This window comes from Balaenoptera ricei, chromosome 10 (genome assembly GCF_028023285.1).
Source record: "Balaenoptera ricei isolate mBalRic1 chromosome 10, mBalRic1.hap2, whole genome shotgun sequence".
Taxonomy (NCBI): Eukaryota; Metazoa; Chordata; class Mammalia; order Artiodactyla; family Balaenopteridae; genus Balaenoptera; species Balaenoptera ricei.
The window spans coordinates 7893424-7917523 of record NC_082648.1 but is presented as its reverse complement, the minus strand read 5'-3'; the positions used below and the strand labels follow the sequence as shown (position 1 = coordinate 7917523).

The 24100-nt window shown below is 37.9% G+C and overlaps 1 protein-coding gene across 8 annotated transcripts in view; it reads right to left on the bottom strand.

The window, feature by feature from the left end:
• KLRG1 (killer cell lectin like receptor G1) overlaps positions 1 to 24100 on the bottom strand; it is a 209446-nt gene that overhangs the window by 39921 nt on the left and 145425 nt on the right. The gene's annotated exons all lie outside the window — the stretch shown is intronic.

Genomic DNA, 24100 nt, shown 5'->3' with positions numbered 1-24100 from the left:
TTTCCAAGGTCCTGGATCATCTTCACTATCATTATTCTGAATTCTTTTTCTGGAAGGTTGCCTATCTCCACTTCATTTAGTTGTTTTTCTGGGGTTTTATCTTGTTCCTTCATCTGGTACATAGTCCTCTGCCTTTTCATCTTGTCTATCTTTCTGTGAATGTGGTTTTTGTTCCACAGGCTGCAGGATTGTAGTTCTTCTTGCTTCTGCTGTCTGCCTTCTGGTGGATGAGTCTATCTAAGAGGCTTGTGCAGGTTTCCTGATGGGAGGGACTGGTGGTGGGTAGAGCTGGCTATTGTTCTGGTGGGCAGAGCTCAGTAAAACTTTAATCCGCTTGACTGCTGATGGGTGGGGCTGGGTTCCCTCCCTGTTGGTTGTTTGGCCTGAGGCAACCCAACACTGGAGCCTACCTGGGCTCTTTGGTGGGGTTAAAGGCGGACTCTGGGAGGGCTCACGCCAAGGAGTACTTCCCAGAACTTCTGCTGCCAGTGTCCTTGTCCCCACGGTGAGCCACAGCCACCGCCCGCCTCTGCAGGAGACCCTCCAACATTAGCAGGTAGGTCTGGTTCAGTCTCCCCTGGGGTCACTGCTCCTTCCCCTGGGTCCCAATGTGCACACTACTTTGTGTGTGCCCTCCAAGAGTGGGGTCTCTGTTTCCCCCAGTCCTGTTGAAGTCCTGCAATCAAATCCCACTAGCCTTCGAAGTCTGATTCTCTGGGAATTCCTCCTCCCATTGCCGGACCCCCAGGTTGGGAACCTGACATGGGGCTCAGAACCTTCACTCCAGTGGGTGGACTTCTGTGGTGTAAGTGTTCTCCAGTCTGTGAGTCACCCACCCAGCAGTTATGGGATTTGATTTTACTGTGATTGCGCCCCTCCTACTGTCTCATTGTGGCTTCTCCTTTGTCTTTGGATGTGGGGTATCTTTTTCGGTGAGTTCCAGTGTCTTCCTGTCGATGATTGTCCAGCAGCTAGTTGTGATTCTGGTATTCTCGCAAGAGGGAGTGAGAGCACGTCCTTCTACTCTGCCATCTTGGTTCCTGATTGCCCACATTGTTTTTTAAAACACTGAAAAACCATGCAAAGAGGTATAAGCAAAAAAACTATAGATAAATCAAAATGAAATTTCAAAAACTGTTCAAGTAACCCACAGGAAGGTGGGGAAAAGAAAACAATATTTCCAAATATTGGAAACAACCAAAACGTCCATCAGTAGGTGAAAGGTTAAACTACCTGTGGTACATTCATACTATGGAATACTACTCAGTAATAAAGAGGGACAAAGTACTGATACAGGCAACAACTTGGATGGATCTCCAAAACATTACACTGAGTGAAAAGAAAGACAATTTCAAAAGGTCATATTGTGTGATTCCTTTCATATAACATTCTTGAAATGGCAAAATCATAGAAATGGAAAATAAATTAGTGGTTTCCAGGGGTTATGGAGGCTAGAGCAAGTGGGGAGGGATGTGACTTACAAAGGGATAACATTAGAGAGATCTTTGTGGTGATGAAATCATGCAGGTGTAGAAGCAAAAGTCCTGGTTCAAATTTTTACATTTAATTCCATCTTAAATTATTTTGTTGTCTATTGTTTGGTGAGTGAGTATCTAAACTGACATTTTTTTCTCATGTATGTAGCTTTCTAATAGTCCCATTATCATTTATGAACCAATTCAATATTACCCTGCTAATAAAACGTGACTCCTTTATCACAAAATAAATTAGCATATGTTTTAAGACTTGTTTCTCAGTGATTTATTCTATTTCATTGATTAGCTAGTCTATTCTTTCACATGTACTAAAATATTTGAATTACTGTGGCTTAATAAAATATTTTAATAATTACTCTGGCTGGTCCATTCTCATTTTCACCTTTTCTTTGCAATACTATGCTTATTATTTATTCCAGGTAAAATTTTCAAATCTTTTTATGATGTGAATTATACCCATAGTCACATTGAGCATTGTTTGGAAATTCATTGACTACTAATAAATTTATAATGATTATGAATGTCAACTTTTTTACAATATTTAGCCTTCCCTATTCAGACACATTTTATCTTCATTTATTCATTTCACATGAAGTGAATTCTAATTCTGACTTAATTTCTAAATTTGGACTGAACTACAGAATAAAAATTAGAGATTAATTTCATGGACATAAATAGTAAGATAAGTTGAATGAATAATACAGTGTATACAAGGAGACAAAATATAAGGGCAAAAATAAAATTACAAGATAAGGAAAGACTAGAACAATATTTCTTATTTTTGATAGAAACCACTGATTTTTAAAAAAAGAATTATTTCAGAGATGCATTATATATAGTCCATCTTCTAAGCAATGGCGGGAAGAAGAAAGCAAATTTTTTTTGATCTTTCTAATTTCTAATACAGTCCATTTGTGCAGAGCAGGGCTGTTTTCATGCTTTTGATGGTTTAGCACACATATCTCTCTTCTACACTTAGACAATTCCATGCCTTAAAACATTATTTGGAGGGAGGAGCTTCAAGACGGCGGAAGAGTAAGATGTGGAGATCACCTTCCTCCCCACAAATACATCAGAAATACATCTACATGTGGAACAACCCCTACAGAACACCTACTGAACGCTGGCAGAAGACCTCAGACCTCCCAAAAGGCAAGAAACTCCCCACATACCTGGGTAGGGCAAAAGAAATAAGAAAAAACAGAGACAAAAAATAGAGATGGGACCCGCCCCAGTGGAAGGGAGCTGGGAAGGACGAAAGGTTTCCACACACTAGGAAGCCCCTTCGTGGGCAGAGACTGCGGGTGGTGGAGGGGGGAAGCTTCGGAGCCACGGAGGAGAGCGCAGCCACAGGGGTGCAGAGAGCAAAGCAGAGAGACTCCCGCACAGAGGATCGGTGCCGACCAGCGCTCACCAGCCCGAGAGGCTTGTCTGCTCACCTGCCAGGGCGGGCGGGGGCTGGGAGCTGAGGCTCAGGCTTCAGAGGTCAGATCCCAGGGAGAGGACTGGGGTTGGCTGCATGAACACGGCCTGAACGGGGCTAGTGCACCACGGCTAGCCAGGAGGGAGTCCGGGTAAAGGTCTGGAGCTGCCGAACAGGCAAGAGACTTTTTCTTGCCTCTTTGTTTCCTGGTGCGTGAGGAGAGGGGATTCAGAGCGCCGTTTAAAGGAGCTCCAGAGACGGGTGTGAGCCGCGGCTATCAGCGCAGACCCCAGAGACAGACATGAGACGCTAAGGCTGCTGCTGCCGCCACCAAGAAGCCTGTGTGCGAGCACAGGTCACTCTCCACACCGCCCCGCCCGGGAGCCTGTGCAGCCCGCCACTGCCAGGGTCCCGTGATCCAGGGACAACTTCTCCGGGAGAACGCACGGCACGCCTCAGGCTGGTGCAACGTCACGCCGGCCTCTGCCGCCGCAGGCTCACCCCACATCCGTACCCCTCCCTCCCCCCTGCCTGAGTGAGCCAGAGCCCCCGAAGCAGCTGCTATTTAACCCCGTCCTTTCTGGGTGGGAACAGACGCCCTCAGGCGACCCACACGCAGAGGCAGGGCCAAATCCAAAGCTGAATCCCAGGAGCTGTGTGAACAAAGAAAACGGAAATCTCTCCCAGCGGCCTCAGGAGCAGCAGATTAAATCTCCACAATCAACTTGATGTACCCTGCATCTGTGGAATACCTGACTAGATGAAAAATCATCCCAAATTGAGGAGGTGGACTTTGGGAGCAACCGTATATATATATTTTTCCCTTTTTCTCTTTTTGTGACTGTGTATGTGTATGCTTCTGTGTGTGATTTTGTCTGTATAGCTTTGCTTTTACTATTTATCCTAGTGTTCTGTCTGTCCGTTTTTGTTTTTTTTTTTTCTTTTTTTTAGTATAGTTTTTAGTGCTTGTTATCACTGGTGGATTTGTTTTTTGGCTTGGTTGCTCTCTTCTTTCTTTCTTTTTTTTATTACTTTTTAAATTGTTTTTAATAATTTTTATTTTTTATTTTAATAACTTTATTTATTTTATTTTATTTTATCTTTTTCATTCTTTCTTTTTTTCTCCCTTTCATTCTGAGCCATGTGGATGACAGGCTCTTGGTGCTCCACCAAGGCATCAGGGCTGTGCCTCTGAGGTGGGAGAGCCAAGTTCAGGACATTGGTCCACCAGAGACCTCCCAGCTCCACATAATATCAAACAACAAAAATCTCCCAGAGATTTCCATCTCAAAGCCAAGACCCAGCTCCACTCAACGACCAGCAAGGTATAGTGCTGGACACCCTTTGCCAAACAACTAGCAAGACAGGAACACAACCCCGCCCATTAGCAGAGAGGCTGCCTAAGATCATAACAAGGTCACAGACACCCCAAAACACACCACCAGACTTGGACCTGCCCACCAGAAAGAAAAGATCCAGCCTCATCCACCAGAACACAGGCACTAGTCCCCTCCACCAGGAAGCCTACACAACCCACTGAACCAACCTTAGCCACTGGGGGCAGACACCAAAAACAATGGGAACTACAAAAAACTACAGGGACATTCCATCCCAAAACAACAGAATACACTTTCTTCTCAAGTGCTCATGGAACATTCTCCAGGATAGATCATACCTTGGGTAACAAATCAAGCCTTGGTAAATTTATGAAAATTGAAATCATATCAAGTATCTTTTCTGACCACAACGCTATGAGACTAGATATCAATTACAGGAAAAAATCTGTAAAAAATACAAACACATGGCGGCTAAACAATACACTACTTAATAACCAAGAGATCACTGAAGAAATCAAAGAGGAAATCAATAAATACCCAGAAACAAATGACAATGAAAACACGACGACCCAAAACCTACGGGATGCAGCAAAAGCAGTTCTAAGAGGGAAGTTTATAGTAATACAATCCTACCTTAAGAAAGAAGAAACGTCTCAAATAAACAACCTAACCTTACACCTAATGCAATTAGAGAAAGAAGAACAAAAAACCCCCCAAAGTTAGCAGAAGGAAAGAAATCATAAAGATCAGATCAGAAATAAATGAAAAAGAAATGAAGGAAACGATAGCAAAGATCAATAAAACTAAAAGCTGGTTCTTTGAGAAGATAAAAAAAATTGATAAATCATTAGCCAGACTCATCAAGAAAAAAAGGGAGAAGACTCAAATCAATAGAATTAGAAATGAAAAAGGAGAAGTAACAACTGACACTGCAGAAAAACAAAGGATCATGAGAGATTACTACAAGCAATTGTATGCCAATAAAATGGACAACCTGGAAGAAATGGACAAATTCTTAGAAACGCACAACCTTCCGAGACTGAACCAGGAAGAAATAGAAAATATGAACAGACCAATCACAAGCACTGAAATTGAAACTGTGATTTAAAATCTTCCAACAAACAAAAGCCCAGGACCAGATGGCTTCACAGGCGAATTCTATCAAACATTTAGAGAAAAGCTAACACCTATCCTTCTCAAACTCTTCCAAAAAATAGCAGAGGGAGGAACACTCCCCAACTCATTCTACGAGGCCACCATCACCCTGATACCAAAACCAGACAAAGATGTCACAAAGAAACAAAACTAGAGGCCAATATCACTGATGAACATAGATGTAAAAATCCTCAACAAAATACTAGCAAACAGAATCCAACAGCACATTAAAAGGATCCTACACCATGATCAAGTGGGGTTTATCCCAGGAATGCGAGGTTTCTTCAATATATGCAAATCAATCAATGTGATACACCATATTAAAAAATTGAAGGAGAAAAACCATATGATCATCTCAATAGATGCAGAGAAAGCTTTCGACAAAATTCAACACCCATTTATGATAAAAACCCTCCAGAAAGCAGGCATAGAGGGAACTTACCTCAACATAATAAAGGCCATATATGACAAACCCACAGCCAACATCGTCCTCAATGGTGAAAAACTGAAACCATTTCCACTAAGATCAGGAACAAGACAAGGTTTCCCACTCTCACCACTATTATTCAACATAGTTTTGGAAGTTTTAGCCACAGCAATCAGAGAAGAAAACAAAATAAAAGGAATCCAAATTGGAAGAGAAGAAGTAAAGCTGTCACTGTTTGCAGATGACATGATACTATACACAGAGAATCCTAAAACTGCCACCAGAAACTACTAGAGCTAATCAATGAATTTGGTAAAGTAGCAGGATACAAAATTAATGCACAGAAATCTCTTGCATTCCTATACACTAATGTTGAAAAATCTGAAAGAGAAATTAAGGAAACACTCCCATTTACCATTGCAACAAAAAGAATAAAATATCTACGAATAAAACTACCTAAGGAGACAAAAGACCTGTATGCAGAAAATTATAAGACACTGATGAAAGAAATTAAAGATGATACAAATAGATGGAGAGATATACCATGTTCTTGGATTGGAAGAATCAACATTGTGAAAATGACTCTACTACCCAAAGCAATCTACAGATTCAATGCAATCCCTATCAAACTACCACTGGCATTTTTCACAGAACTAGAACAAAAAATTTCACAATTTGTATGGAAACACAAAAGACCCCGAATAGCCAAAGCAATCTTGAGAAAGAAAAATGGAGCTGGAGAAATCAGGCTCCCGGACTTCAGACTATACTACAAACTATAGTAATCAAGACAGTATGGTACTGGCACAAAAACAGAAATATAGATCAATGGAACAGGATAGAAAGCCCAGAGGTAAACCCACACACATATGGTCACCTTATCTTTGACAACGGAGGCAGAAATATACAATGGAGAAAAGACAGCCTCTTCAATAAGTGGTGCTGGGAAAACTGGACAACTACATGTAAAAGAATGAAATTAGAACACTCCCTAACACCATACACAAAAATAAACTCAAAATGGATTAAAGACCTAAACGTAAGGCCAGACACTATCAAACTCTTAGAGGAAAACATAGGCAGAGCACTCTATGACATAAATCACAGCAAGATCTTTTTTGACCCGCCTCCTAGAGAAATGGAAAAAAAACCAAAAATAAACAAATGGGACCTAATGAAACTTAAAAGCTTCTGCACAGCAAAGGAAACCATAAACAAGACGAAAAGACAACACTTAGAATGGGAGAAAATATTTGCAAATGAAGCAACTGACAAAGGATTAATCTCCAAAATTTACAAGCAGCGCATGCAGCTCAGTATCAAAAAAACAAACAACCCAATCCAAAAATGGGCAGAAAAACTACATAGACATTTCTCCAAAGAAGATATACTGATTGACAACACATGAAAGAATGCTCAACATCATTAATCATTAGAGAAATGCAAATCAAAACTACAATGAGATATCATCTCACACCAGTCAGAATGGCCATCATCCAAAAATCTACAAACAATAAATGCTGGAGAGGGTGTGGAGAATAAGGGAACCCTCTTGCACTTTTGGTGGGAATGTAAATTGATACAGCCACTATGGAGAACAGTATGGACGTTCCTTGAAAAACTAAAAATAGAACTACCATACGACCCAGCAATCCCACTACTGGGCATATACCCTGAGAAAACCATAATTCAAAAAGTCATGTACCACAATGTTCATTGCAGCTCTATTTACAATAGCCAGGACATGGAAGCAACCTAAGTGTCCATCAACAGATGAATGGATAAAGAAGATGTGGCACAGATATACAATGGAATATTACTCAGCCATAAAAAGAAATGAAATTGAGTTATTTGTAGTGAGGTGGATGGACCTGGAGTCTGTCATACAGAGTGAAGTAAGTCAGAAAGAGAAAAACAAATACCGTATGCTAACACATATATATGGAATCTAAGGGAAAAAAAAAAAAGGTCATGAAGAACCTAGGGGCAAGACGGGAATAAAGACACAGACCTACTAGAGAAGGGACTTGAGGATATGGGGAGGGGGAAGGGTAAGCTGTGACAAAATGAGAGAGTGGCATGGACATATATACACTACATTTGTTTTTAAAGTAAAAAGAGTCATGGAAATCCTGTCTTGATCCACTAGTACAGTCTGAAAGTTGTCTAAGGAATAACAGCTCAGAAACCTGAATCCAAGGGTCTATTCTTTGAGGTATCAAAGTTCAGAGGATCTAGTAGAATCCTTTCCAGAAGCCTTCAGCAAGCATCAAGAAGCAGATACCTGCTTGATAATAAAATTACTTAATTTATCACAGTAATCAATAACATCACATGAAGGATGGCAAAATTTTCTGTAGTCATACTGCACATAGCTATTTTATAGTTTTGATCAATGTTTTCTTAAGAAAACATTTTCTTAAGTATATACTATTATCAGGGAAGACATTGACAAATCTCCAGAGCCTTCACATAAAAGGTACAATTTCTGAAATATTTATATTAATAATATTCTACCTATACAAACTTAACCTAGGGAAGGCTGAGTGTATCTTCCAATTTGATCATTTTTCCCAAGTATCTCTTACAAACCTAATAAGTTAATTAATAAATATAATGAAAAGTATGCTGAATTTAATTTTTTTAATTTAGGATTCAATCTTGGAAGGAAAAAGAGAGTTGCCAAATTGCAACTGCTATCTAGATTAAACAGGGGAAACATTCCTTTATTAGCTATTATTTAATCAAAGTGATAAAATATTTTTAAATTAACATAAAAGAAGATAACATGATTGTAAAGCTAACACAAAGCAGAGAGAAATATTCTGGTGCAATATTGAATAAACGTTATCTGGATACATTGCAACAGAAAAAAATAATAAACTCAACCATTGTTAAGAGCAAAATCTACTAAATTGAGAGCATAAATAAAAGGACTTTTCTCAGATTCATTAAAAACACAATATATTTAAATAATACCTACTATATTCCAGATAAATGACCACAATTTAATTTCTAAAACCAATATACCATTTAACAAAGAGAAACCCAAAATTTAGCTTTGCATTAATATAATATTTTATAGTAAGTTTCATAAGCTTTTTAAAATTCTGTTAGTTGTTTTCTTGCTGCTTTTATAGTTCTTCTCTGTTCCTTTCTTCTTCTCCTATTCCGTTCCTTTGTGGTTCGGCGACTTTCTTTAGTGTTATGTCTAGATTCCTTTCTCATTATCTTTTGTACATCTGCTATAGGCTTTTGCTTGTGGTTAACTTGAGGTTCACATATAACAGCCTATATATGTAACAGTCTATTTCAAGGTGCTAGCAAGTTAAATTTGAACACATTCTTAAAAACTCTACCTTTTTACTTCCCCTTCCCACACTTTATGTCTTTATGTCATATTTTACACCTTTGTATTTCGAGTTTCCTTTAACTTATTGTTAACTACCTACTTATTGTGGTTGTTAATTTTACTCTTTTGTCTTTTAACCTTCATACTAGCTTTACAAGAGCTTAACCCACTATCTTTACTATATACTTGCCTTTACCAGTGAGATTTTTACTTACATATGTTTTCTTGTTATTAGTTAGTACTTTTCTTTCCAGCTTAAGGAAGTCCCTTTAACATTTCTTGTAAAGTTGGTTTAGTGGTGATGAACTCCTTTAGCTTTTTCTTCTGTGGAAAACTCTTTATCTCTCCTTCAGTTCTAAATGATGACCTTGCTGGGTAGAGATTCTTGGTTGGAAGTTTTTTCCTTCACAACTTTGAATCTATCGTGCCACTCCCTTCCGGCCTGCAGAGTTTCTGCTGAAAACTCAGCTGATAGTCTTAGGGGGTGCCCTTGTATGTAACAAGTTTTTTTTTTTTTTTCTCTTGCTGTTTTTAAGATTCTTTAACTTTTGATATTTTAATTATAACGTGCCTTGGTATAGATCTCTTTGATTCCTCTTATAAGGAACTCTCTGTGCTTCCTGAACCTGGATGTCTGTTTCTTCCAGGTTAGGGACGTTTTCAGCCGTTATTTCTCAAATAAATTTTCTGTCTCTTTCTCTCTCTGTTCTCCTTCTGGGACTCCTATGATATGAATGTTATCCTGCTTGATGTTGTCCCATAGGCCTCTTAACCTATCTCCACTCTTTCTAAATTCTTTTTTCTCTTTGCTGCTCTATTTGGGTGAGTTCCACTGCTCTGCCTTTCAGGTCACTGATCCGATCTTCTGCTTCACTTAGTCTTCTGTTAAACCCCTCAAGCCTATTTTCAGTTCATTTATTATATTCTTCAGCTCTGTGACTTCTGTTTGGCACTTTCTTATATCATCCATCTCTTTGTTGAAACTCTCACTATGTTCATCCATTCTTTCCTAAGTTCAGTGAGCATTTTTTGACTATATGAACTCTTCTTTTCAGATAGATTACTTACCTCCATTTAATTAAGGTCTTTTTCTGAAGTTTTGTTTTGGTCTATCCTTTGAAGCATCTTCCTCTGTTTCCTCATTTTGCTTGACTCTCTGTGTTTGAGTCTACATATTAAGTGAAACAGCTAACTCTCCCAGTCTGGAAGGAGTGGCCTTGTGTAGGAGATGAGACTTAACATTTATCCTTGCCCTAGTTTTTGGTTGTCTCTCAAACCTGTGTGATTGTCTAAGTTTTGTTCTTGATAGGTCCCAGTTGTTGAGGGTGTTTCAAGACCTGTCTGTGTTCCAAAAAGAGTGATCTCAGTCAGCACCTAGTTTCAGGCTGATCAAAAGCCAGATCCTCGGGCAGCAGCTTTAAACTATGTAAATATATATAGTTCTGTGGGTCTGCAATTGTTGACCCTGCTGACCTCCAGACCAGGAGATCTGGGGATATTTCCCTAGGCAACAGTTGCAAAATTGAAGTTTCGTATGAGTGTATATGCTCACTTCTCGAAGGTACCAGCAAGCCATGGCAAGGCCAGGGGAGGGTGCCACAATGGTGTCTTCCTGCCTATGTTCCCCACGAGTGCATCTGCAGCCTCTAGATGAGTGGCAATCCTGAAGCCTGTCCCTCAGGTTAAAGTTCCAGGACAAGTAAATGCCTTTTTCACAGCAGACTGTGGGTATGCTTCTTTCTCCTGTCTGTGCAGTGCCCTGGGTGTGGTAGCCTACCTAGAACTGTCTTTCTAATTGTCATAGACTTGTGGGGCCTGGGGAGGTTAGTGCCTCTGGCCACCAGCACCAGGTGATCAAGAGGTGTCCTGTGCAAACTGTGCTTACCCCCACCCCGACCCCAGCCTTAGCAAGGCTGCAGGAGAGCATTGAGGGTGGGGCACATCTGCAGCTTTAGTGATGCAGGGGACAAGTGCTGGGAGCAGAGCTTGCCTGCAGCTTGAGCGAGGCCAGGAGAGAGTGCTGAGGGCAGGGGTGCGGGGGGCTTGTGGGGGACAGCTGCAGTTTTAGTCACACACAAGCACTTCTTTTGAATTACTTTCTCCCAGGGTCTCCTACTCAATCCTTTGTCAAGAAATACCCCTAGGGCTTCCCTGGTGGCGCAGCGGTTGAGAATCTGCCTGCCAATGCAGGGGACACGGGTTCGAGCCCTGGTCTGGGAAGATCCCACATGCCGCGGAGCAAGTAGGCCCATGAGCCACAACTACTGAGCCTGCGTGTCTGGAGCTTGTGCTCCGCAACAAGAGAGGCCGCGACAGTGAGAGGCCCGCGCACCGCGATGAAGAGTGGCCCCCGCTTGCCACAAATAGAGAAAGCCCTCGCACAGAAACACAGCCAAAAAAAAAAAAAAAAACTTATGTAATATATCTTCATATGGCTAAAAGATTAACCATTCCAAATTAGCTAAATAGTTGTGTCCCTGTAATCAGTCATATAGTCTGATGATCGATCAATAAATATTTAAAAAAAAAAAGAAATCCCCCTAGGACTTCCCTGGTGGCACAGTGGTTGAGAATCCGCCTGCCAATGCAGGGGACACGGGTTCGATCACTGGTCCAGGAAGATCCCACATGCCGCGAAGCAACTAAGCCTGTGCACCACAACTACTGACCCCATGTGCCACAACTACTGAAGCCTGCATGCCTAGAGCCCGTGCTGCACAACAAAAGAAGCCACCACAATGAGAAGTCCGTGCACCGCAATGAAGAATAGCCCCCGCTCACCTCAACTAGAGAAAGCCCACGCACAGAAACGAAGACCCAACACAGCCAAAGATAATTAATTAATTAATTAATTAATTAATTAAAAACAAACAAAACAATGGTTCTTTCCTTAAAAAAAAAAAAAAAGAAATCCCCCTAAAGTTAAAGTTATACCTCACTCAATCCCAGACATGAATCTGTATTATGAGTTACTGGCATAGTGACATGTCCCATGACCTTCAAAGGTAGCTTTCTTTGACACCTGCTTATCAGAATTTTGAAGGCGTTGAAGAAAGGTGGATTGAAAGTTCCTCATCAGGAGCTTTGCTGTCAAAGTTAAAGAAAGTTCATTCTCACTAGAACATAAATTTTATCCTCTGGAAATGACTCAGAGCCTGTCAGACAGAGTTTAGCCTTCAGAGTAATGAGGCAATCGCTAAGAGCATCAACCCTTTCAGGGGACCTGTGCCCAACTAGAACTCTGTTTGGAGGCACTGGGGTGGAGCTTGTTTGCAAATAGCAGCCTCATAAAGCCTGGTAAATTCGAAAGGTCTCAGGGACCAGGCTGAGAGCTGAGAGCTGGGCACAATACGATACTTGCGATTTGTCCCTCACTATGGGGAAAGGCAGACTTCTTCACTCACGTCTCATGCTATTTCTCCTCGTCCTGTTTTCTACCAACACCTCAGATTCTGCAGAACCGTAAGTCTCACCCAAAGTCCCTTCCTCAAGAGCCTGTTTTTTATTTCAGTCTCTCCCTTATATCTTTGCTTTGCCTTTCCTATTAAATGCTACCCTTCCATTCCTTAAGATATCTTAAAATTATAATAGAGTAATACATTTTGTCTTTCATCTATCTTACATTCTTGAAATAATGCTTTTCATTGGGTCAGTAATAGTCATAAACACAATAAGTAGTCATTAGGAAGCATGATTTGATTAGACACCAAAATCTCAGATTCCACCCTCACAGAATCTTTCTTTCAGATGGAAGGTATTGACTATAAAAATACTTAAAATGTACAGTCAGGAGTAATTTAACTCATATTGTAGATTATATGTGTACAGAAAGTAATGAATGTGTTAAATTATATCATGAGCATATAATTTGCAAAATCCATACTGTGGAAAACTGACAAACAATTAGATTTATCCAACAAATAAAATGTCCCAGAAGGAGAAGCAGAGAGAGCCTATGGAATTAAACAGGTATAAAAGGCACATCAATCAATCAATCAATCACAATGTATAGACCTAATTTTGATCTTGATTCCAAAGACATTTTTTAAAACATCATGACATTTTAATAAGCAGTTATAAATTTTTACTGGCTGAATATTTAAATATTTATGATATTAAAATATTTTGCTAAATGTTTATGTATAATAATGATAATGCATTTTTGCTTAAAAAATAATCCTTTTCTTCTGGAAATACATATTGAAATATTTACAGGTTTTGCTTCAAAATTATAATGGGAAAGGTGAAGTGGTTAGGTGAATGTAGATGGGAATGTGGCTGGGATATAGGTAAGGCAAGAGTGTACATAGATTGTTGGATATTAGAACTGAGTATTGTGAGTCTAGTAGTTTATTATATTAATGTAATATTGTGGATAATTTTTGATTCATTTTATTATTTTGTCTAATTTTATGTATGTTTGAAATTCTCCACATAAAAACTTTAAAATTAAAAGGAAATAACAATAAAAGTTACAAACATTTAGAATTGAACAAAAATTAAAACATTACATATCAAAATACCTAATTTATTTGTTTAAATACCTGGTACACATAGAAGTACATTTTATAAACCTAGACTAACTATATGTATGGGAAAATCAAGAAAGACTGTTAAATGGATGAAATGAGTTAGAAAAAAAGCTAGAAAAATGAGAAAAAAGATAAATATAAAGAATGTTGACAGAAATTGTGAAGAACAGAAATTAATAAAGTGGAAGTCAACAAAATGATAGAATCAAGAAAACAAAAAGTCAGTATTCTAAAGATTAATAAAACAGATAACTGGTAAATTTGAAAGCCTCGATGAAAATTATAATGCTCTAGAAGAATAAAAAAATTATACAAATTATCAAAATTGAGGTTAGATTATTTTGAAAAACTGAATAAACCATTGACCATAAATGAAAGTGAATTAGGAGTAAAAAGTATTCCTTCACTTACAAAAGACAGTAGCGTAACAATACTTTACAGAAAATTTTCACCAAGCTTTCAAGAAAATGATAATCCTTATCCTAAAAACACTATTTAGAGAGCAGAAAAAGAATACCTATACAAATCATTTTAAGAGTCTAATATCACAAGAATCACACAAAAAAAGAAAAGAAAATTAAATATCAATCTCACTTACGAACACAAATGTAAAATGCAAAATAAAATATTGCCAATTTGTTTCAGCTATGTATTTAGTTAATTTTACATTAGCTGCTTTAACAGTAAACCCTAAAACTCAGTGACAAAGCACAGTAACCCAAGCAGATGGAGGCTTTGTCATTTTCAATGTGTCACTTCCAAATACTCATCCAGCAAGCAAACAGTGAGAGTGAAGGCGCCCACAGGAAGTTTTAATACGGCAAACCTGGATATGATGTACATCACATTTACTTATACTCCATTAGCCAGAAATCAGTCATATGATGAGACAGTCAATATGTGTATTCAGAAGGAAAAGGAAAGAAACTTGGTGCAGAACTAGCCAGTCTCTGCTACAAGTCAAGTGTGTGTATGTGTATGTGTGTCTATGTAGCTATGTGTTCCAGTAATCTACCTAGAATGTAATGAGTTAAAACAATAGTTTATTATTTTTCTCTCATGGTCCTATGGTTTGACTGGGTTCACCCTACAGGGCAGTATTTGCTTTGATTCTCTCTTGCACTTGAAGTCAGATGGTGGCTAGGGCTGTGGCCCTCTGAGGATTCGACTGGACTGGGTATCCAGTGTGGCTCCTCAGATGGCATGCAGTTCATGCTGGCCCTCACCTGGTGGCTCCCCTAGAAATGTTGACCAGAGTGCCAACACATGTCCTCTCCAGATGGCTCAGGACTCTCACAACGTGGCAGCAGGATTCCAAGAGACTGTGCCCCAAGTACGAGCATTCTAGGGAACCAAGGCAGAAACTGAAAAGCCTCTTAGGACCTAGCTTTGGAAGTCACATAGCACCACTTCCATCATGGACCCTTTTTCAAAAACAAGCCATAGCGCAAGCTCAGATTCAAAGGAAGGGAACCACATAAGGCTGTGAATACTGGAAGGTGTGGTTTATTGAGGAACAATCTTTAGCCACTAGCTTTCATGATCTTCCATAAGGCCCCTAATCATCTGCATCTCTCTTACATGTAAAAAATACTCATCCGTGTTCCCTTCCAACATTAGATGTCTTGTCATATTATGACATCAGCTTCAGGCTTGAAATGCAGGATCTTGTCATCTAAATTAGGTCCAAGCACAGATGAGACTTCTTGGGGTCATCTGCCTTAATTTCAGTTCCTCAAGCATAGTTCATCTCAATCTGAAGATCTGTGACCTAAAGAGAAAAGTTATCTGCTGCCACCCTGCTGGGGACAATCACAAGACAACTGTAACAGATATTTCTGTTCAAAAAAACACATCAGTTAATGGTCCATAGCCACTCTGAAATCTAACCAGGCACATGTCGTCAGTTCTCTAATTAGGGTTCAGTCTTGCTTCCTCAGAGTGGATCTCTGTGGCTCCAGAATCCACTCCACACTCTAATTCATCCTTTATTTTCCACGAGAAAGGACGTATGTTTTCAGTTGAGATATATTCTCCGTCTTCTTCCTGTCTATAGAAGTTTGAGGGCTCTGAAATCTCTTTTCATTTTGAACTGTGTCTGTTCTTTAATGTCCCATCTGGCAGTGCTTCTGTTACTACAACTGTCTTTTAAAATGTCATGGGTTTCATATCAGTCTTAATGAGATTTATTCCATGAGACAAAAGCAACACCCACAAATCGCTCCAACACAGGCACCTCTACCTTAGGTCACCTATGAGGCTTCTGTGACCAAGACTATTAGAATCCCTATTCTCTAGCAAACACAGTCTGAGAGGAATATTCCTAAATTTCTTAAAGTCATTTTTTTCTACTTAAAAGTACCGTTTAGGCATACCCTTATTTAGTTCTGAATGTTAATGTTGGATGCTACAGTCAAAACTCTGACTTCATTTTTATTCCAAGGGTACATTTATTGTCCTGGATTTGATTTTTTTCATTATGCCCAGGAATAAATGTTAAAGAAATGTTTAAAACATATATAAGAAAAACTTTAGTAATGAAGAACACAAAAAGGGACTTGAACAAATGTTAAAACACACTGTATTTTTGGATAGGTTAAGTCAGCATTATAAAAATGTCAAATGTCAATTCTCCCTAAATTTATTTATAAATTTTATGTAATCAATTCAAATAACATTAGGATCAGAGATGCTGATGCTAAAATTCATATTTAAAAAACCACACAATATATGTGAACCTATATATATATCCCTGGTTCCTGGCACAGTGCTCCTAAAACCCTTGTATAAGAGTACTTGGAGAATCTTTTGTTCGAATATTTGGTCTTTGACCCTAGTTTCTGACACAGACCTCCTAAATCCATTGGAATTTTTTTAGGTGATAGGAGATCTTTTCTTCTAATGAGGCAACTTTTCGTGGGCTCCTGTATAGCTTCAGGATGGGGTCTGGTCACCAGAAAGAGCAAGCCATGATTAGAATCTATTCCTGCTCAAAATAATGGCTTCAATCTCTACACCTCAATGTTCTGGGCTGCTGCGCCCCCTGCTGTTTCATCCTTAGGTATGTATAATTCCTCATTCATTTCAGTTAATTTGCAAGAAACTTATCCATCAACCCGATGAGGTTGTCTCTCATTTTCAGCCCTACTGTGGGTTTCTATCTCTGTCTTCAGCATCCTTTAAATGGGCCATTAGCAAAAGAAAAGGAGAGAAATGGATGTTCATTTGATTCAGAAGTCCAGTTTTGTTTCAGTTGCTATGCTTTTGGTCAGAGAATTCTCAACCTACACAACATACTTGTGAAGGAATTTTATCCATTCATTTTTAATTTTTATATGGGTTTTCTTTTCTTCTTTCTTTTTTTCTGGGGAGGAAAGTCAAGTATTGATGTGATTTGATATTTGCATTGTATTTTAAACATCTCAGAGACTTTTCTATACATCTCATTTTATCTAAACTGTTCCAGAGAAAGAGCCAGAAGCAATGTAAGAAACTATTCTCCTTGGCCTTACTGTAGACCATAATCACAAGGCACAGGTTTCACAACGGAAAACTTGGAAGAAATCTTTGAAGATGATCCAAAAGATCTGACTTAGAATGTGAGAAAGAATTTTGCATAAAACAATGGATTCTCAATCACAGGGATTACATAGGCCAACAGGAGGGAGGGTAGGAGGGCAGGTCAGCCAGAAGTCTAAGAATTCTCTCCCCAGTTCAGACCACTTTTTAAATTTCATCTTCATATTTTCCAAAGAGAGAAGAAGAAACTCTGTACTAGTCCCTTCCCTCAAATGACACATAGAGTACCACTTATTACTATGTATTTTGATCCCTTTTTCATAAGGTCAAATATTGCTGATGCATTTTTTCATAAAGAATGGTAGCAATAGGAAACAAAGATAAACACATTTTCCCAACATCTTGCTGCTCCCAGAAAAAACAGTTAAGTTTCAATGCTAGTGCTCTTTACTGAATCCTGGGATTAAAATTCCAGATTTCCAGAACCATATTTTTGCTTGCAGAAGCAGAAAGAATATATATGTGTGGGGCAGTGATGGCATTATCAAACAAGGACCAAAGAAGAAACTGAGAGAAGGGTCATTTTATTCACTACTGTATAAAAAAATTATACAGAACAACATAAGTCTCTACATGCTTTTATTCAATAATATGAGGTTATGGAGATATATACATATGAAAACAGGAATTTCCCAAATAATAACAAGACCAGCCTGCTCTTCCTTGTCCCTTTATCTTTTTTTTCTCTTTTTTTTTTCCAAAAACAAAGTTACACAAACAAACCTTAACTGAAAGTATACAAGCCCACTTTTCTTTTCCTAAAATAAACAAAACATCTCTCAGTTTTCCCAGCATTTTCCCCTTCCTAATGTGGAAGAATAATTTACTAAAGTATTAGCCAGTGTTTTGGTTTCACTGCTGAAAAGGATTTGGAAAGAATGTGATCTGTGCTGATTCTTATCCTCTGGTACTTTTCCCTTCCCTGTTTCAAAAGTGTAGCCTAATCCTTGTGTCTTTTGCGTAAAGAACTTTCAAGGTTAGAAGCAGAGGTTGCTTAAAGATAACTTTGTGAAAACCCTGGCTACTTGGGCAAATTACTCTAGGTGCTCCTGAGGAAGAGGAAAAAGAAGCCTTTTGCAGGGAGGTTAGAGGAGAAGCCCCAATGGTAGGAAGAATTCAAAACCAGGAGGTGGGTGGAGGTTTATGGGACCCAGGATAGTGGGCACCTGGGGCCCCTCCATCATTGCACCCAGGGTAAAAGCCAGGACCTCTGAGTTAAATGGCTGTGTGAGGCCAACTCTCGACCACAGAGCTCCCAGTCTCAGAAAATATTCCTGTGTCCAAATATAGCATAGAAGCAGCCAAGCAGCCAGGCTTCAAAGTGGCTGAGGGGTTGGACAACGGCATGGTCATATGAGGAGTAACCAGTTTCAAGCAAAGACTAAAGCAATTTCTGCAGTAGTATATTTCTCTTTTTTAAATTGAAGTTTAGTTGACCTACAACGCTATGTTAGTTCCAGATGCACAACACAGTGATTTGATACTTCTATACATTACAAAATGATCACCATGATAAGTCTACTTACCACCTGTCATCATAAAACGTTCTTACAATATTATTGACTATATTCCCCATGTTGTACATTTCATCCTCATGATTCATTTACTTTCTAACTAAAAGTTTGTGCCTCTTAATCTCCCACACTTATTTCACTAATCCCCCTACACCCCTTTCCTATGGCAACCAACTGTTTGTTCTCTGTATCTATGAGTCTGTTTCAGTTTTGTTTGTTCGTTTTTTTTTCAAATTCCACAGTTAAGTGAAATCATATGGTATTTGTCTTTCTCTGCCTGACTTATTTCACTTAGCATAATATCCTCCAGGTTCATCCATGTTGTCACAAATGGTAGTATTTCATTCTTTTTATGGCTGAGTAATATTCCATTGTATTTATATGCCGTATCTTCTTTATGCATTCATCTGTTGATGGACACTTGGGTTGCTTCCATATCTTGGTTACTGTAAATAATGCTGCAATGAACATAGGGGTGCATACATCTTTTCAAATTAGTATTTTTGTTTTCTTTGGATAAATAGGAATGGAATTGCTGGATCATATGGTAGTTCTATTTTTAATTTTTTGAGGAATATCCCTACTATTTTCCATAGTAGTTGCACCAATTTACATTCCCATCAACAGTGTACAAGGGTTCCCTCTTCTCCACATCCTCACCAAGACTTGTTATTTTCTTTTTGATAACTGCCATTTTGACAGATGTGAGGTAACATCTTACTGTGATTTTGATTTGCATTTCCCTGATGATTAGTGATGTTGAGCACTTTTTCATATACCTGTTGGCCACTTGCACATCTTTTTTGGAGAAATGTCTATTTGAAGAAATAGTCTTTTGCCCATTTTTTAATCAGGTGATTTGTTTTTTTGCTATTCAGTTCTATGACTTCTTAATATATTTTAGATATAAACCCTTTATCAGATACCTGATATGTATGTATATATCAGATACCTGCAAATATGTTCTCCCAGTCCATAGATTGCCTTTTCATTTTGCTGATGGTTTCCTCTGCTGTGCAGAAGCTTTTTAGTTTGATGTAGTCCCATTTAGCTATTTTTGCTTTTGTTGCCTGTGTCTTTAATGTCATATCTAAAATATCATTGTCAAGGCCAATGTCAAGAAGCTTTTTCTCTATCTTTTCTTCTATGAGTTTTACAGTTTCAGGTCTAATGTTAAAGTCTGTAATACATTTTGTGTTGATTTTTTTCTATGGTGTAAGATTTGTATATGGATATCCAGTTTTCCCAAAACCATTTACTGAAGAGACTATCCTTTCCCCATTGTGTATTCTTGCCTCCCTTGTCAAAGATCAATATACTGTAAATGTGGGGGTTTATTTCTGGGCTCTCTATTCTGTTCCATTGGTCAATGTGTCTGTTTTTATGCCAATACCATCTTCTTTTGATAACTATAGCTTTGTAATATAGTTTGAAATCAAGAAATATGATGACTCCTGCTCTGTTCTTCATGCTTAAGATTGCTTTGGCTATTCAGAATCTCTTAGGACTCCATACAAATCTTAGGATTTTAAGTGGCCAATTCTAATATCTTGTCTATCAGCTCCTCCTAGAATTCCTACTTTAGAAATATATTGTAAGAAAGTTGATAAATGAAAAGACTTTTATAAATTTTCTATATGGCATTAGTAGTCTTTGCATCTTTTAGAGAACATAAAAGAGTTTCTGAAGGAGAAAAAAATTAATATAATGTTTCTTTCCTAAAATACCAGCAATGAACCAGTAAAACATACTTATCAAAATTTGTAGGACACAGCAAACACAGTGTTTAGAGGAAAATTTATAGCATTGAATGCATATATTCTTTAGAAAAAAATAAACGTCTAAAATCAGTAATCTAAGCTTTCATCTTAGGAAACTAGAAAAAGAAGAGCAGATTAAGTCCAAAGCAAGCATAAGAAAAGAAATATTTAAAAATTAGAGCAGAAATCAATGAAACTGAAAAGAGGAAATCAATAGAGAAAATCAATGAAACAAAAAGCTGATTCTTTGAAAAAATCAATAAAATGATAAGCCTCTAGCAGGCCACCTAAGAAAAAAAGAGAGGTGACATGAATTGCTAATATAAGAAATGAAAGAGGGGACATCACTAGAGATCTCACAGACATTAAAAGGATAATAAAGGAATACTAGGAACAATGCTATGCCCACAAATTTAATAACCTAGATGAAATGGATTAATTCCTTGAAAGACACTTCTGCCAAAACTCCCACAAGAATAAACAGACAATTCAAATTGACCTATATCTACTGAAGAGATTGAATCAGTAATTAATAACCTTGCAAAACAAAAACCATCAGGGGTTCACTGGTGAATTTTATCAAACATTTATGGAAAGAGTTACACCAATTCTCTACAATTTCTTCCAGAAGATAGAAGAAGAGGAAATACTCTCTAACTCATTTTATAAGGCCAACATTAACATAATACTAAAACTGTACCAAAACAATACAAGAAAATAAAACTACAGACTAATATCTCTCATGAGCATAGGTGCAAAAATCTTCAGAAAAAATTAGTAAATCAAATCCAACAATGTATAAAAGAATTATACACAATGACCAAGTGGTATTTATCCCAGGTATGCAAGTCTGGTTCAATATTTGAAAATCAATTAATGTAACCTATCACATCAACAGGCTAAAGAAGAAACTGATATTACATGATATCAATTGATGCAGAAAAAGCAGCTGACAAAATCCAACACCCATGCATCCAACCCACTCTCAGTAAAACAGAAATAGAGGGGAACTTCTTCAACATGATAAAAAACATTTACTAAAAACTTACAACTAATATCACACTTAATGGCGAGAAACTAGAACTTTCCCACTAAGAACATGAACAAAAGAAATATATCCCCTCTCATCACTTCTTTCCAACATCGTACTAGAAGTCCTAACTAATGCAATTAGACAATAAAAGGAACTAAAAGTTTCACAGATTGAGAAAGAATAAATAAAACTCTTTTCAAAGATGACATGATTACCTATGTAGCTATCTGAAAGAATCAACAAAAAAACTCCTGTGACTAATATCAGACAGCTACATAGAGTGGTAATAATAAGGTTGCAGGATACAAGGTTAATATAAAAAGTCAGTTTCTCTCCCATATACCAGCAATGAACAAGTAAACTTTGAAATTAAAAACACAGCATCATTTATATTATCTACCCCCAAAAATGAAATACTTAGGTATAAATCTAATAAAATGTATACAAAACCTATAAGAGGAAAACTTATCAAACTCTGATGAAAGAAATCAAAGAATTAAATTAATGGAGAGATATTCCATGATCATGGTTAGGAAGACTCAATATTATCAAGATGATAGTGCTTTCCAATTTGATCTATACACTCGATGCAGTCCCAATCAAAATCCCAGCAAGGTATTTTTTGGATATCAATTAACTTATTCTAAAGTTTATATGGAAAGGCAAAAGATCCAACACAACATCTAAAGAAAAGAACAAAGTTAAAGGGCTGACACTACCCAACTTTGAGACTTACTGTAAAGCTACAATAATCAAGAGAGGGTGGTACTGGTTAAAGAAGAAACAAACAGATCAGTGGAACAAAATAGAGAACCCCAAAATTGACCCATATAAGTATTGTCAACTGATCTTTGAGAAAGAAGTAAAGGCAATACAATGGAACAACGATAGCCTTTTCAACAAATGATGCTAGAACAATTGGACATCCATATGCAAAAAAAAAGAAAGAAAAGAAAAGAAAAATAAGGAATCTAGACACAGACCTTATATTCTTCATAAAAATTAACTCAAAATCTATCATAGACCTACATGTAAAATACAAAGCTATAAAACCCTGGAAGGCAACATAAGAGAAAATCTAGGTGACGTTTGTTATGGGGATGACTTTTTTAGATACAACACCAAAGGCACTATCCGTGAAAGAAATAATTGATAAGCTGAACTTCATTACAATTAAAAATCTGCTCTGTGAAAGACTCTATCAAGAAAATAAGAAGACAAGCCACAAAGTGGCTTTTCTATTTATTTTAACTAGATACTAATTAAGCAACCCCTGAAGGAATTAAACTTAATTTCCTCACAGAATAAATAGCATTTACCATTGTTTATCTGTCTAGGCGTGTCTGTTTGTTTATTTTTCCTTCATTTTGTTTATTTTATAAACAGCACATGGCTACTAAAGTAAATTTGAAAAATGTAGCAAGCCACAAAAGAAGTAAAAGTCAGCTCTCTACCTCTTCCCTTCATTTTCTAAACAATCCAGCCCAACACCACTAGATGGGGCTAGGTAAGATAGATGTCACACGGAGTTGAAGAGAATTAAGACAGTAGATGGTGGGGTGTACAACTCGGACAAGGGTGAGAAGAAGGTTCACAAAGGAGGGCAGCCTGGCTCAAGCTGTCAGAGCCAGAGCAAGAGGAGGAGGGTGTCCTTATGGAGGGCTAGTCTATGTGTGGGACATTAGAAGCCAAGCGGAGTATGTATGAACGTATGTACATGTTTATGTGTTTAAACATACATAAACTCTGCAGCTCTATTTGCTGAGAAAGCCCAGTAGGGACACCATAAAAATAATGGGCATACCTACAGCCCAGTTCTTGATTTCTAATGTCATTTGCTAAAAAAAAAAAGAGGAGGAAAATTATAAGATTAGCCTGAAATATCTTGGGACAGAAGATAATTGCTCAAGAAGGATGAGGACATGTCAAAAGGACCCAGAAGCCAGCTTAAATGGACTTTTACTGGCGAAATCTGAGACTATTTGAGCATCAAAATAAATAATGAAATAACAGATGATAACCCATGAATAAATAAAATAGGAAAACATGACTATACTGGCATAAACAAATAAATTCATTGAAATTTTGATGAGAAGTAGGACATTTACATAGTCTGATAGTACCTCCCCATAAATATTAATTACAAAGGAAAAAAATAACTTTATAGACAAGAAGTCTGGCACATATCACCTTAATCAAGTGATTGAATTTAATATCACCCAAAATGGGAGAAATGGAAACATGTGCCACCTGATAGTTACAATAAGAAGAACAGAGCATCACCCTGGGATATCCCTGCTGAAGAGGTAGACGCCTTCTGGACATCTTCTACCTGGATGTCTTATAACCACATCAAACTCTTGCCCTCTTCTCACTTTTCCTTTCCTCCTGTATGAACTATCTTGGCAATGGCATTATCATCACTAAATCAGCTAAATTTGCTCTCCCTACCTCCATTCTAAATCTTAATCTGAAGCACCATTATCTCCCAC